Below are 13,836 nucleotides of genomic sequence, written 5' to 3'. Positions count from 1 at the left end.
CTTGTACAAGAGTAACTTTTAGCAGAGTGCCTGGGGCATAAGATCTCAGTGATTGCTGGTGATTTTGTTTATGGCTCGTGAGGCCTGTGGTAGTAATCGTAAACATCTTCCATCAGTAGAATATCTTGAGTTGCTTCCACTTATTTCCCACATGTGAATTATTTGACTCTCACAACCTCTCAGTGAGGTAGTCCCATTTTGTACATGAGGAAATAGGTTCAGAGGGCCAAGGGATATATCCAAGTTCATGAAGCTCATTAGCAACAGTACTAGGCTGAAATGGTACCAGTCTACACTGATCATTTGCATCAATGCTTTTGCTTTGCTTTGCTTGGCAAAGCCTCTTGGGGGAGGGGGGGCTACAGTTAGCAAATAAGAGCTGTTCGAATTGAGTGTAATCCTTCTTATGAGGAAAAAATGTGAATGCTAGTTACAGTTTATACCTCTTACCACTTTTATCCTTTGCATCTTGTGCAACGTCCAACACAGTTGCAAGAATGCAACAAATATGGCCTCGTAAGAGTACCTTGTACAACAAACCTGAGTGATATGTGGCCACAGTAACACTATTCAACACCAAAAGGAAACCGTTTCTACAGGCGCACCATGTGGTTTTGTTCATTCTGCTCAAGTAACACCAGATGTCCAGAGTCTGGGATTTCTTTTTCTTTTTTTTTTTTAATGTTTATTATTACTGAGAAATTGAGACAGAGAATGCAAGCAGGGGAAGGACAGAGAGAGGGCGAAACAGAATACTAAGCAGGCTCCACACTGTCAGTCCAAAGCCCAACATGGGGCTCGAACTCAGGAGATTGAGATCATGATCTGAGTTGAAACCAAGAGTCAGACACTTAACTGACTGAGCCACCCAGGTGCCCCCAGAGTCTGGGATTTCTTAAAACCTTCTGAAGCACATCAACAGACCTCTGGTGCCACTTAGGCGTTTCTCTTGACACAAAAATTTACGTGACGTCAACCTTGTAAATGCTAGGGAGAGGATAAAAGGACCCAAAGTGGGGCACTTTTGACCTTTGTGTAGCTATTTATTTATTTATTTATTTACCTCATAGCAATACTCAAAGTGAAGTACTCTTATCTTGGTTTCTATGATGTCTTTAGCCAGTTTCTGCACTTCTTTAACCAAATTCCTCAGGGATCTCTGGTTCATTTTCCCCTTCTAGCCCCTAAATGTAGGTGTTCCCCAGAAGCCTTTTCTCTCTTATTCTTTACTCTTCCTGGGTAGTTGTACCTGCTCCCATGCTGATGGTCTTCAAATTAATATCCACAGCCCACATGTCCAGCTCTCTGCCAAACCATTTCATGGGACCAGATGAACATGGTAGAACAGCTGTTATGTTTGTATTTATCGTCTTTCACCTTGGCGTCTCTATTGAGAGGGCCAGATAGCTAGAGAGATTTTTTTTCTGCCACCTGTGAATAGATGTTCCCTACAGCTTTTTATTACTTGCTACGTGATTTATAGCTCTTGGAGTCAAAACGCGTAGATATTTGTGTTGCTTCCCACTAGATATTCCTAGTTTAATTTTTGCTGAGACATACAATGTGTCACTGTGTTCTCCTTTCTTTGTATGTTGACTTTTGTAAAAGTTACATGTTCGAGGTCCATCTGCAGATACTTACTGGTTTTTGTAGAATTTTTATGTTTGTTTGTAGAGTCTATGTAAAAGTTGAAATGGATTTTCTCTGAAACTCATAAATACTGTCATATTGGCCAAAACCATTAGAACAATCTGTCCTTATTATTCTTGTGGGAATATGATTATCACTGGTGCTTTCATGGCTGCTAATATGAGGGGCTCCCAGCATAATCATATTTGTTATCAGTCTACCAGCTTGGCTAGTATTTTTTCCACCATTATAAGGTGATGGGCGTGGAGGAGGGCACTTGTAGGGATGAGCACTGGGTGCTATATGGAAACCAACTTGACAATAAACTATTTCAAAAAAATAAGCTAGTTGTTACTCTTTTTTAAAATTTTTTTAACTTTTTTTATTTTTGAGAGGGAGAGACAGAGTACATGCAGGGGAGGGGCAGACACACAACACACACACACACACACACACAGAATCCGAAGCAGGCTCCAGGTTCTGAGCTGTCAGCACAGAGCCTGACATGGGGCTCTAACCCATGAACCATGAGATCATGCCCTGAGCTGAAGTTGGACACCTAACTGACTAAGCCACCCAGGTGCCCCAAGTTGTTTACTTTTATTTATTTAATTTACTTATTTATTTTCAGAGAGAGAGAAAGAGTGTGAGTAGGGGAGGGGCAGAAATAGAGAGAGAGAGAATCCTAAGCAGGCTCCACCCATCAGTACAGAGCCTGATGTGGGGCTTGATCTCACAAACCACAGGATCATGCCCTGAGCCCAAACTAAGAGTCAGCTTAACCAACTGAGCCACCCAGGCACTCCAATTCTTATTTTAAAAGGCCCCAAAAAACAAGCGAACAAGAACCAAACAAAACAGAAACTGACACACGATTCTATTTGGAATCTGAAACAAAAGCTAAAGGTTAAACCAGGGACCTAATACACAGCATGGTGACTATAGTTAATGATACTATATTGTGAAATCTGCTAACAGAGTAGATATTGCATGTTCTTACCACACCAAAAAAAAAAAAAGTTAACTCTGTAAGGTGGTGGGTGTTTCAGTTAACAATTGATAACCATTTCACAGTGTATACATATATCACACCATCATAGAGTATACCTTGACAGTTTTTGTCAATTATACCTCCATAAAGCTGGAAAAAGCCCTAAAGACTGAAAAAAAGAATTTGATCTCCCACATTCTTTGGGGCCTTTTGTGATAGAAATGTATGTTCATTCAGGGTTCTGAAACCAATTAATCCCACCAGGCCTAACATCCCTGCCATCTTTGGCCAATGTCCAAAACAGAGGCCCCTCTTGAAACGTTTCTGCCTTTCTAGTCCTGTGTTACCTGTGCTTCCTTCTCCCCTGGCTCACCTTATCAGTGTTATCTCTTGCAGATTATTTCCATATTGCTACCTGGAATATCCCACCCCATGGGGAAAAATTTCCCAAGTCTTCAACCTTAGACATCTTGCTACCCTGTCACCCAAGTAATAATTCAGAAATTCACAGCTAACCATTCCCCCCTTCCCTGCCACTTGAAACCTCTCTGTCTTAACAGGAAGAGCCCAAACTCCAGAAAAAGGCATACAAAACCCTTCTTCATTTGGTCTCTACTAATCTTATTTTTTCCCATCTCTCTTGTTTACTATGGTTAGGCCAAGTGACCCGTAGTTCCTCTGGTACCCTACCTTGTTTCTAATCTCCTTGGGCCCTAGTACATCATGTTCCTTGTGCCTGAGACATGTCCTCCCCATGGTCTGTTCTGCCTCATTCAGCTCAAGTGTACTTCCTCCACAAAGTCCCCTTCATGCTTTTAAGAGTCCCTTTCTCTGTCCTTCAGTAGGAACTTGTCATCCTTGCACTGAGCTGTCATGGCCAACACCTATTACACTTTAAGTCTCTTCAAGGGCAAGGACCGTACCTTGTTCATGTCTTGCACTAGAGCGTGGTGAACTCCTACTCAACCTGCAGTACCCTGCACGAGTGCTATATCCTCTGACCTCTCTGGGCAGTATGAGTTACCCTTCCTCCACTGTACTTCCAAAGCATCCTCTGCCTAATTGGGTACAGACTAGATAGACACTTTGTAAATGCTGGAAGAATGAATTATGAAGATTCAGCGATTTCCTCAAGGTCACAGAATGATCCAGAAGTAGAACTGGAACAAGCTCTTCTTTTTGTTGGAGATAATTCTTTTAGGTTTATAAAAGACCAAACTAAATGTCAACTCCTGAAATTAAAGCTGTGTAACAGGGTCCAACTTAGTTCTTAAATGAACTATGAAAGGAAGTATTTTCTTTTTCCAAGTATCTTCCTAATACATTCCCCCAAAGAGGTCAGCTCTGTTCATGTATGGTTACAGTTCTAGAATTTGCTTTGTATCAGAACATACTGATCTCTTCTTCTGGAGTTCATTAGGAGCCAGTGGCCTGGATTCTTTAAAGTCTCATACATGTTACTTTCTTCCACAGGTTTGAGATCTCTTCTCTCTCTTACACAACACCAGAGTCACTTAGTTCAGCAGAAACAGGGGCCTAAAACTAAGAAAGCTACTCTAGCATGCTTGGATTATTTGTTGGTTGGAATATACTGTTGAATAATGCCCTACACCAACTTAATGCTTTTCACTTTTCACATCCTGATGAACTCCTCCTCATCCTTCAATACCCTGCTCAAGGGTTGTATCCTCTGACCCCTTTGGGGACATGTTAGCCTTCCTTCTCCATCCCTCCAAAGCCTCCTATGCCTAGAGTCTCATTGCATTGTGTTTCCTATTATGCGTGTCTGTCCTCCTCCCTAGACTCGGAGCTCTTTGAAGACAGGGACTGGTCTTCATCTCTCTCCCTATGCCCCCTGTACCTGACACAGCACCTGGTACATTTGAATGTTGGTGGCATGGAGATGAAAGGCAAGGCAATGCTGTTCTTTGGAACAATATCAAACACTTCCCTTAGGTATGGAAGTATGATTATTGGCACTGATTTCTCATCTAGTAAGACAGTTGTCAGTTAAATAGGCTTGCCTTCTTATGAACTGTCGTGGTCTCTCCTTTTTTTTTTTTTAGCACTCTACATTTTGCAATATACATGCAAAATAGTTGTTTTTTACTTGTATTTTGCCTTTATACTTAATGTATATTTTATATACATTTTATATATAGGTAATATGCATACAGAGAGGAAACTTCCTACTCAAGCCTATAATCTCACTTGGGGCTAGGCATATATCTATCTCTTAACTTCCAATGCCTACCACGGTGCCTTGCATGTAAGGTTAAATCAGCATTTGTTGTTTGAGTACATGGGTGTATGCACAGATGTGTTACTTAAGAGGCATACTCTTTTTAATTTTTTTAATGTTATTTTTTAGAGAGAAAGACACACAGCATGAACAGAGCAGGGGCAGAGAGAGAGGGAGATAGAATCTGAAGAAGGCCAAGCCCCCAGCTGTCAGCACAGTCTGACATGGGGCTCAAACTCATGATCCGTGAGATCATGACGTGAGCTGAAGTCGGAGGTTTAAATGACTGAGCCACCCAGGCGCCCTGAGGCATATTCTTAGAGTTACTATCTAATCTGACCCCTCAAAGGGTTGTAGGTTTCTGTTTTGGTCTCAGGATTCTTTGAAACGAAAGTTGACCAGAAACCAGCCAGAAGACCACATGTAATTCATTTCTTTTCCTATAAAAAGCAATGTTAGGCTGGCATAAAATCTTTTCTTGTCCTCTCTTTATGCAGCTGTATAACCTGTAGACCCTCATCATTAAGCTGGGCAGAAGAGTGTAGGGCATGCCGAGGCAATCCACTGAAGGCCAAAACCAGCTGGTGGTTGGTAGACATGACTGTGAGTGCAGGCAAGTGTATTAGGCTCAGTCTTAAAGGAGAAAGAGCACTCTGAGATGAACATTGTTTGATGCAGAGTTATAATGTGGAATTATATAATTTATTATGAACACCAGCCTTCCTCTCCTTTTTCCCACCCAAGTTTTTGTTGGGACGTATGCTAGGCCACAGTCCAGGCTTCATAGGCATAATCTAGGAGCTACTGCCTGATTCCCCCTCAGGTCTGCTGACTCCTGCTGCCAAGCCCTGCTTCTGCTTTATCTGCAGTTTTCCTACTGGGCTACCATACCTTCCTTTAAGGTGAGCATTGGGCCCCATGGTCTCAACCCAGGGGCTTCCCAGGGTTACAGAAAATCTTCCACACAAGACAGTCCTCTTCTCTGTGTGTTATTGCCGAGGAAACAGAGCCGGCCATGTGCTGGAGTAGGCATCTGTTTTGGAAGGAACCAGTGGTGAGCCATATCTTCTATAAGTGGACAGTGGCGGCCACAACCAGGTAGTAGAGTCATGGGCACCAAGGGGGACAGACTGCTTGGTAGATCCAACAACTTGCACATGAAGAGCCTGCTTAAGTGGGGAAAACCAGCGTTTTTAGTGGTGAGGTGGTCCTTCAAAACAGGCTTTCAGTCTCTAGAGGAATTTCTTTGAGTGGATTATCTTTTCCCCAGACCCATGGCCAGTTTTGTGAAGACCAAAACATTGTCTTTGGTGGGGGTAGGAGATGGAGAATTCCTACAAACATGGCTATGGCCAACTGAATGTTAATCTCCTACCATTTGTGCAGTGGGGTAGATGGAAAGTAGGCCTTGTGGCATCCAATTCTTCCTCCAGTAGTGGAGGGAAGCCCTTTTTTTTTTTAATAGGTAGTATTTCTTTAACCATGACCCCCAAGTAAGATGCTGAGATACATGTTCTGCTCTCTTTAAATGTGGACAGGTAAACTGAGGTCAAGGGGCCAAAGCTTGAAAAAGAGTGGCTGCATTTTATGCCAGGTCAAGTTCTTTGACCTCCAGTTCTGACAGGATGCCATTTGCTCATTCATTCGTTCATTTTGGCGAAATATGAGCTTTGCCAACTGGATCTAAATTCCTGCTTTAGAAATGATACCAAGGTCTCAACTGAACCTGAGTGTCTCTCCTCTTCAAATATGAAAAAGTTACTTTCTTGCAGAAACCCAGTTTGGGGGACAGAGAAGTTGAGAACAGTGCAAAGACCTACAATGATGAGCAATGGTGCCCAGGTTGGAAAACAACACCCAGGCATCTGTTTGGTACACAGAAAGCCTTAGCATATTTGGGAATTGAATTTTTAGGCCTGAATTTGAGGAAATTTGTGGCTTTTTTTTCACTGGAGTGGATTAGGGAAGGGTATAATTATCGCCCATGCATAGTAACAGAGAGCAGTTACAACCCAGGGACTCAAGACATTGGTTTACCATATCCTGCTCTCTGGGGCTGTCCGTTTGCATCTAATTTTTTCCATCCAAATGCTTCCAAGGATACTATGTTGTTTTGAGAATTAGGAAATGTTTTATTACTAGGTTTTGCCTCCTTTTCCATTTCCCACATGTTTCTTTGAGGCATCTTTTAAGGTATTCACTTTGGGGTTGTTTTTTTTTTTTTATGCTTAATACATTTTCTGCCTCTGTTCTTTACATGTCTTATTCTCTCTTCCTAGCAGCATCAGTGTTGGAAATGAAAAGCTGAAACCTGTAATAATGAATCAGTTTGCAAATATAAATACACATCAGATGATCACTAGCATTTTCTTGGCATTAACTCCTGCAGCATACAGAATGAATATTAATGTATGGTGCTGCATACATTTAGAAACTTAAGAAGCCACTAAAAAAGGACTATTTGTTCCAAATAGTATATGCAGTATATGATGTCTGGATGCTAGGGTCTACATATTGACTTCCTTGTTTGCAACCTGTCTTTGAAATTTGCAACTATAATATGCTGGCTTTATTGGATTTAATTAATGTCAAGTTCCTGCTGAAAACAATGGAAGTCGCTCATTAAAAATATTAGCAGAGAACAGGACCACAGCAGAACTGACCTCATTTGCTTGTGTGTATGAAAGAGAACACGAATGTATCCTGTGTGACCGTGCCTGTATGTATGGCAGTAGCGAGCTATCTCCTGCAGGATCTAGGATTGAAACTAGGCGGCTGTAAAAAGAGCCAGTGCCTCCCTTGTGTGTCCGGCTGCTTCTGCAAATCGGCCTAACAAGTAGCTCAGTTCCTCCTGATCAAATGATCTGAGAAACGGCTTCCCTCCATTACACACTGTAATGGTATCTCCCAGGTGAGGCTCTCTGAAACAGCACACCCCTGTCTCTGATAGCAGATTTCCCTTGGTGAGTGCCCCAGAACAGACGAGCTCTAAAACAAAGCCGTCTAAGAATTGGTACCGCTGGCCAATGAAACTTGTTGGAGTTCTGTCAGGAAATCACCTAGCCTTGGGTCTTTGGATGAGAAAAGCAGGTGAAAGCAGTAAGTACTAGCCTCAAGTGGGTTCACATGAAAAAGCTAGAACTTGCCATATGAATATTTGGGGAAGGCAAAAGTGTACATATGAAGAGCATGCATGTGGGGGGTGGTTTACTTGGATACATGTTGTATCGGTGTGACAGAAGGGGAAGTGAGAAGAGTTTGAGATTCTCATCTGCATTCTTTTAATTTGTGACCTTGGGTAAGTTGACCTCTACTCTCTGTATATTCCTCATGTTGACAATGGGGATAGTACTCCCTTCTTCACATGCTAATGTTCAGCTCAAATAGGAGTGGAAGCTCTTTGGGCATGACCGATTTGTAAAGTGAAAAAACGAGGTGTTGATAATCAGATGGCAGCTGACTTCTACACAGTGCCCAATTGCTTGGCAGTTAGACTGATACTGGATTTTCCAAACATGGCTTCATGGCTCAGACCTGCTTTGAGTAGGTATACAGGCTTTTGCAACATTATGAAAAAATTACTCAGAGCTGCTATAAATGCGTAGAATGTATAGAGTTCTGTTTATTACATGACGTGTGTATTTAGCTCTGGCTGGGAACATAGCCCTGTACTAGGTAGGCAGTGTGAAAGCATAGGGTTATGACTGAGGGGTCCTTACCCTCCAGGAGCTTATGATCTAGCAGGGGGAATGACACGTATAATCACTATGTGCAATTTAAGACAAGATGATGGATATGCTAAGTTAGGCCCATCCGGCTGCCTGTATTTAGTGGTTGGGCTATCCCTCCTCCGCCTAGTTTAGGAATGCAAGGAATATGGGTTTGGAGCTGCTGGGAGACTCCAATCTGGCTCATTCTCCCTGTAAACTGAGATGAATGTCCTTTCCCTTCTCTTTTGGCATCTTAGCATATCATGGGAATTAATCTCTGGAAAGTCGCTAGAAATCTTCAGATGCAGGTGGCTGTAGAAATGCAAAACAATGTATAGTATGTCTCTCAAATTATATAATGCATTGCCATTTTGTGAAAGACTAGGTGATTTTTCTTGTGTATAGGTTGGTTTGGGTTTTTTGTTGTTGTTGTTGTTTTTGTTTTTGGCAATTAAAAACAGTCCACCACATCCTACATTATCAGTCATAAGATGGTTGGTTCAGTTGCTAATAATGTGGCCAAGATGAGTGGGTTTAGTATCTATGTAGGCTAGTTAGCAAAGCATAAGTTGTTTTCCAGTCACAGTCCATACCTGGAGGCTCAGCTAGCCATCTTGAAAATGTGTGCTTTTGTTCACAAGGGAGCCAAGGAAATAGCCAGCAGGTAACTCCTGCAGAACCTTTTCCCCACCACCAAAGTATAATTCAGAGTATACATCATTCTTCTGGCAGGTAAAAGCAGCAACCTGCTCCTCGAATACAGAGAACAGCTTAGCATCGATATCATGGTCTAAGGAGACATTGGCTGACATTAAATATATATTTATGTACTACCTTCAAGTCTGGAAGCGGTCATTAAAAAACTCAGTATTTCTTGCCCTATAGAGCTAGTTCTTGTCGATCAAGAATTCCCAAATTCTAGGAGCATCTGGGTGGCTCAGTTGGTCAAGTGTCTAATTTTGGCTCAGGTCATGATCTCACAGTTCACAGGTTCGAGTCCCGCATTGGGCTCTATGCTGACGGCTCGGAGCCTGGAACCTGTTTTGGATTCTGTGTCTCCTCTCTCTCTCTGGACCCTCCCCTGCTCACACTCTGTCTCTCTCAGTCTCTCAAAAATGAATAAAGGTAATAAAAAATTTGTAAAGGAATCCCCAAATTCTAGAATTTTGAAACATTCTTGTGTTTTGTTACATGTGTTAACACAGAGTTCTTTGACTTGTTTACTATATTTTTGTGATCCTAAAATCCATCTCCTTTCATATGTGCTCTTGTCAGTCTGGCTGAGATCTGATCAGCTCGAGATGTCTTGCAACCCTATTCTTCAGAAACGTTAGGAAGTTCCCCCTGGAAATTTCCCCTAGGCTATGTCTCATTTCTGTGTTAGATCCTCTAGTTTGATATGAAGAGTGTATTAAGCAATATTGGTATGCTCACCAATCTCTAGTCATAACCCTGTGTGGCTGGTGTTTGGGAGGTTTATCTATGGGATTTTTAGATCATGGCTGTGCATCTGCTGGCCTGGGCTTTTGTTTTTGAAAGGAGGCCAGTATTAGAGTGTTTCTCATTGGGAAAATATGCAAATAAATGGTTATTTAGATTTTGAAAGCAGACAGAATGATACAGACACAGGGGTTGTCTCTGATGGCACCAGATCTGATGAAAACACTTATTTCAGTTGCTTGTGACTTAATAAATGGCCTTCAAAATTGTAGGGTCAGTGCTCCTGGATTCTCACCCTTCACACACCTGGGTAGAGCCCTTGTGACAAAAGAGCAGTTTTGGTTGTATCTAATTCAACACCTATGCAATAGTATGACTCTTGACTACATTAGCTAGAGTATAATTGATCATCTGTCTTTCCTGTTGACTCCCAGAACCTGTAAGTTGGTGGTTTTCTGTTTTAATCTACTGATCATTCTCTGAGTGTCTAGTGTAGCCCTTTGCAAATGAAGAGCATTCATTTTTGAGGAATGAGAAATGAAAGACAGTTATTCATAATGCCTAATCATTTCATCTAAAGTTGCCATAGATCTTGATTAAAGTTTTCCTCTAAAATGCTTTCCACCAAATTTGTGTGTTAAAATGCAAGTCACTGAAAGGCTGTGCAGGGTGTGTGTGTGTGTGTGTGTGCGCGCGCGCGTGCGCATGCACGTGCGTGTATTTGTGTATGTGCCTGTGAGCACATGCCTGCCTGTGCAGGCCTGCTCTCACACTTGGGGGTGGGGTAGAGTGGAGTTTGTGGAGTGGAGAGAGAAAAAAGATAAGGAGGAAGAGAAAGAGAAGTCATCATTCCTAGTACTCTAGAAAAGGGGTGTTCAGGCTCCTTGGTTATTATGAAACAAGAGGCTCATTTCTTATTGCTGATGAATTTCAATTATAATTACAGAGTGTTGGTAAGCCACATTAAATCCTAAGGGCTGGATCAAAAATATACACCATCTGCAGGAGCCACTTGAATTCTCGCTGAAAAACCTAATAGCCAAGTATGATATCAGTTTGTGAGCAGATATAAACTGTTGCTGGTTGTCCACTGAAGTTTGCTATTTCTCCACAATGCTAAGGGCCAAGCTCTAAAAGTGAAATGAATAGCCTGTGGCTAGATTCGACATGCCACTCACTTGCATGTTTCTGTTGTGTTGCAGAAGTGAACGACAACAGTTAAACTTTAAAGATAAACTGTTTTGATGGGTTCCTGGAGAATAATGGTGCTTTTGTACCATTCTTGAAATAGAGCCTACAGCCACCCTGAACAAAATAGTCTCTTTCAAGATCTTGGAAATAATGACATCATAGGGAGATTGAACCAGCAATCCATTAATAGTATCCTTTGTAGAAAGCTGTCTCAGGGGAGGGACCTGGTTTAGTAAATTGGCATTGTTTACAAACATAACATAATAGAACCCCCCATTCTTCTACGTCTGCAGAATAATTGGAGACACTTCCCACTTGGGAAACAAACATATTAACAGCAAAGCTTCCTTACAGGTCCATACCCTTTCGCCATCGGTCTTCTAAAACCATGCTTCGAAACACTTGCTTTGAAGGTGAGTTAAAGATAACAAGAGCCTGTGCGCTATTCTTTTGTCACCAACTCACAATTCTCTGGAATAATTAGAAGATGAAGATTTGTTTGCCTTGGAAAAGGTAATAAAGAACTGAAGTAATTTCAGGACAATTCAAGCAAAACCAAATCTGAAATGTCTAAGTAAAACCAAAAGGTTATTGGCTTCATACTTGGTGTTTCTAGAGTAAAACTGGACACAGATTCTTCTACTTCTTGTCCATCTGTGTGAAGGCGTATTCCAGTTCCTCTTACAGTCCCTGGCTGAGTTGAATAGAGTTAAAACAATACCAGTTTGCTGTGCAACATAAAGGTGTGCCATATAAACTGGGTCCTTTGCACAATGCCTGTGTTGTAAACCACAGCCAGTATGTAGTGGTGAAATTTTGGTCAGGGATATCTAGTGTATTCTAGGGGAGCATAGTTGGAGTTTTCTATCCCAAGTACCTCTTCTTTCCCCAGCTTGAAATATACCTGGTCAAATAAGGTCAGAGTAATCAGGCAGCTTGAAGAAGCAGGGCACCTACCTTTTGAGTCTCTAGCCAGAGAGAGTAATTAGGAACACAAAACACCACTCCTTTAGCCACACCTAAATATCAAGAACAAAGGAGCCTAGTATTTTTTGAATTACGTAGGTGTACTAGAACCCTGACTGGCCCAGACTCTTACTTGCCTTATTATGTAAGGTCAGCTTTGTATATCATATTAAAGAAGCCATGCCTGTTTCTCTAACTTCCATCATCTTAAGTTATGGAATATGTCATCAGAATATATATATCATCCAGCTCTCTCTCTTTATCTTTCTCTCTCTGTGAGATACATTTTTCAGAAACCTACCTTCTAGGTATTTCTATTTAAATCCTCAGAGTTTGGGGTTTTCTGTTTGTTTGTTTGTTTGTTTTTTGCAGTGGCTTTCAAAAAATGTGTTTTTATTTTGTTTTGTTTTGTTTTTGTTTGTGTGTGTGTGTGTGTGTTGTTTGTTTTTTTTTTTTTTACTAAGCTGTAGTTTGTTTATCTGAGCTTTATGTAATAATCACCCCATCCATGTCCAGGCATTATTTTGAAGCCTCAAAAAGTAAAACAGAAAAAAAAAAACACAAAAAAAATAGTGCCTTTTCCTGGTGGCAACTTCTTCTCAGTGACTAAATTAAAACCATGAACCTGTCCAGTACAGAATAATGCCACTGGTGAAGTCAGTCTTAAACTCACTTTTCTTCTGAAGGTACAGTGAATTTAGAAGTGTCAAATTAAAAGCAATTTTTAATGTTTATTTTTGAGAGATAGAGACAGAGCATGAGCAGGGGAGAGGCAGAGGCTTGGGGAGGGGGGGGAAAGGTACAGAATAGGAAGCAGGCCCCAGGCTCTGAGCCTGACATGAGGCTCTAACCTACAAACTGCAAGATCATGACCTGAGCCACAGTCGGATGCTTAACTGACTGAACCACCCAGGCGCCCCTAGAAGGGTCAAATTTAAAATGCAAGAGTCAATGCAGACCCATCAGCATGGGTTTCATATACTAGTCAAAATATGTACTAGTACCAGTAGTGTCTATGAATATGCTTTATCCTTGATATCACAGTTATTTATTTTATCTTGTGCTGTGGTTTCACCTATTTAGGAAAATGCCAGGTTAATCAAGTTGGTGGTGGTGACCAAATGCTTATTACTGAGTATTTTCCTGATCATGATTGCTGCAAAATTACAGAACCAATCAAATTCATGAAGATAATGCAAGACGTGACACTTAGGCAAAGAAAAGAGATTTCTTGTCCAAATAAAGATCAAGTCAGTTATTGTTAGCTGGTAGTTACCTGTGCAGCTGGAGAAAATATTAATTGGTACTCACCTATTCTTAAATGCTTAAATTGGAGAAAATTTAGGACATAGTAAGATATGTAAAATTTTCCACATAACACGATGTAACAGTTCATTACCGAAAATAAGATGCATGTTGTAACTACTAAGGTATAAAATAATTATGATATGATCTCATGGTTCGGGGCTTTGAGTCCCGCATCAGGCTCTGTGCTGACAGCCAGCTCAGAGCCTGGAGCCTGCTTCAGATTCTGTGTCTCCCTCTCTCTCTGACCCTCCCCTGCTCACACTGCCTCTCTCTCTCTCTCTCAGAAATAAATAAAACATTAAAAATTTTTTTAATAAAATAATTATGATAGCTTATTTCTCTTTATAGCAGATAATGAG

General features: G+C 41.2%; 1 protein-coding gene across 9 annotated transcripts in view; it reads left to right on the top strand.

Annotated features, from left to right (window-relative positions):
• The window catches only part of PAK3 (p21 (RAC1) activated kinase 3), a 139,781-nt gene that overhangs the window by 12,777 nt on the left and 113,168 nt on the right, over positions 1-13,836 (top strand). For 3 of the 9 annotated variants that reach the window (XM_039247413.1, XM_039247412.1, XM_039247411.1), the window contains one exon: positions 11,558-11,616. The exons of 2 other annotated variants lie outside the window; for them this stretch is intronic. The gene's annotated coding sequence lies outside the window, so the exon portion shown is untranslated. 4 more of the 9 variants (XM_039247417.1, XM_039247418.1, XM_039247410.1 and 1 more) reach the window with 4 other exon arrangements.

Source organism: Hyaena hyaena, unplaced genomic scaffold (assembly GCF_003009895.1).
Source record: "Hyaena hyaena isolate Hyena2069 unplaced genomic scaffold, ASM300989v1 scaffold_297, whole genome shotgun sequence".
Lineage (NCBI taxonomy): Eukaryota > Metazoa > Chordata > Mammalia > Carnivora > Hyaenidae > Hyaena > Hyaena hyaena.
The sequence above is the reverse complement of the archived record's forward strand: the minus strand, read 5'-3'. Positions and strand labels throughout refer to the sequence as shown.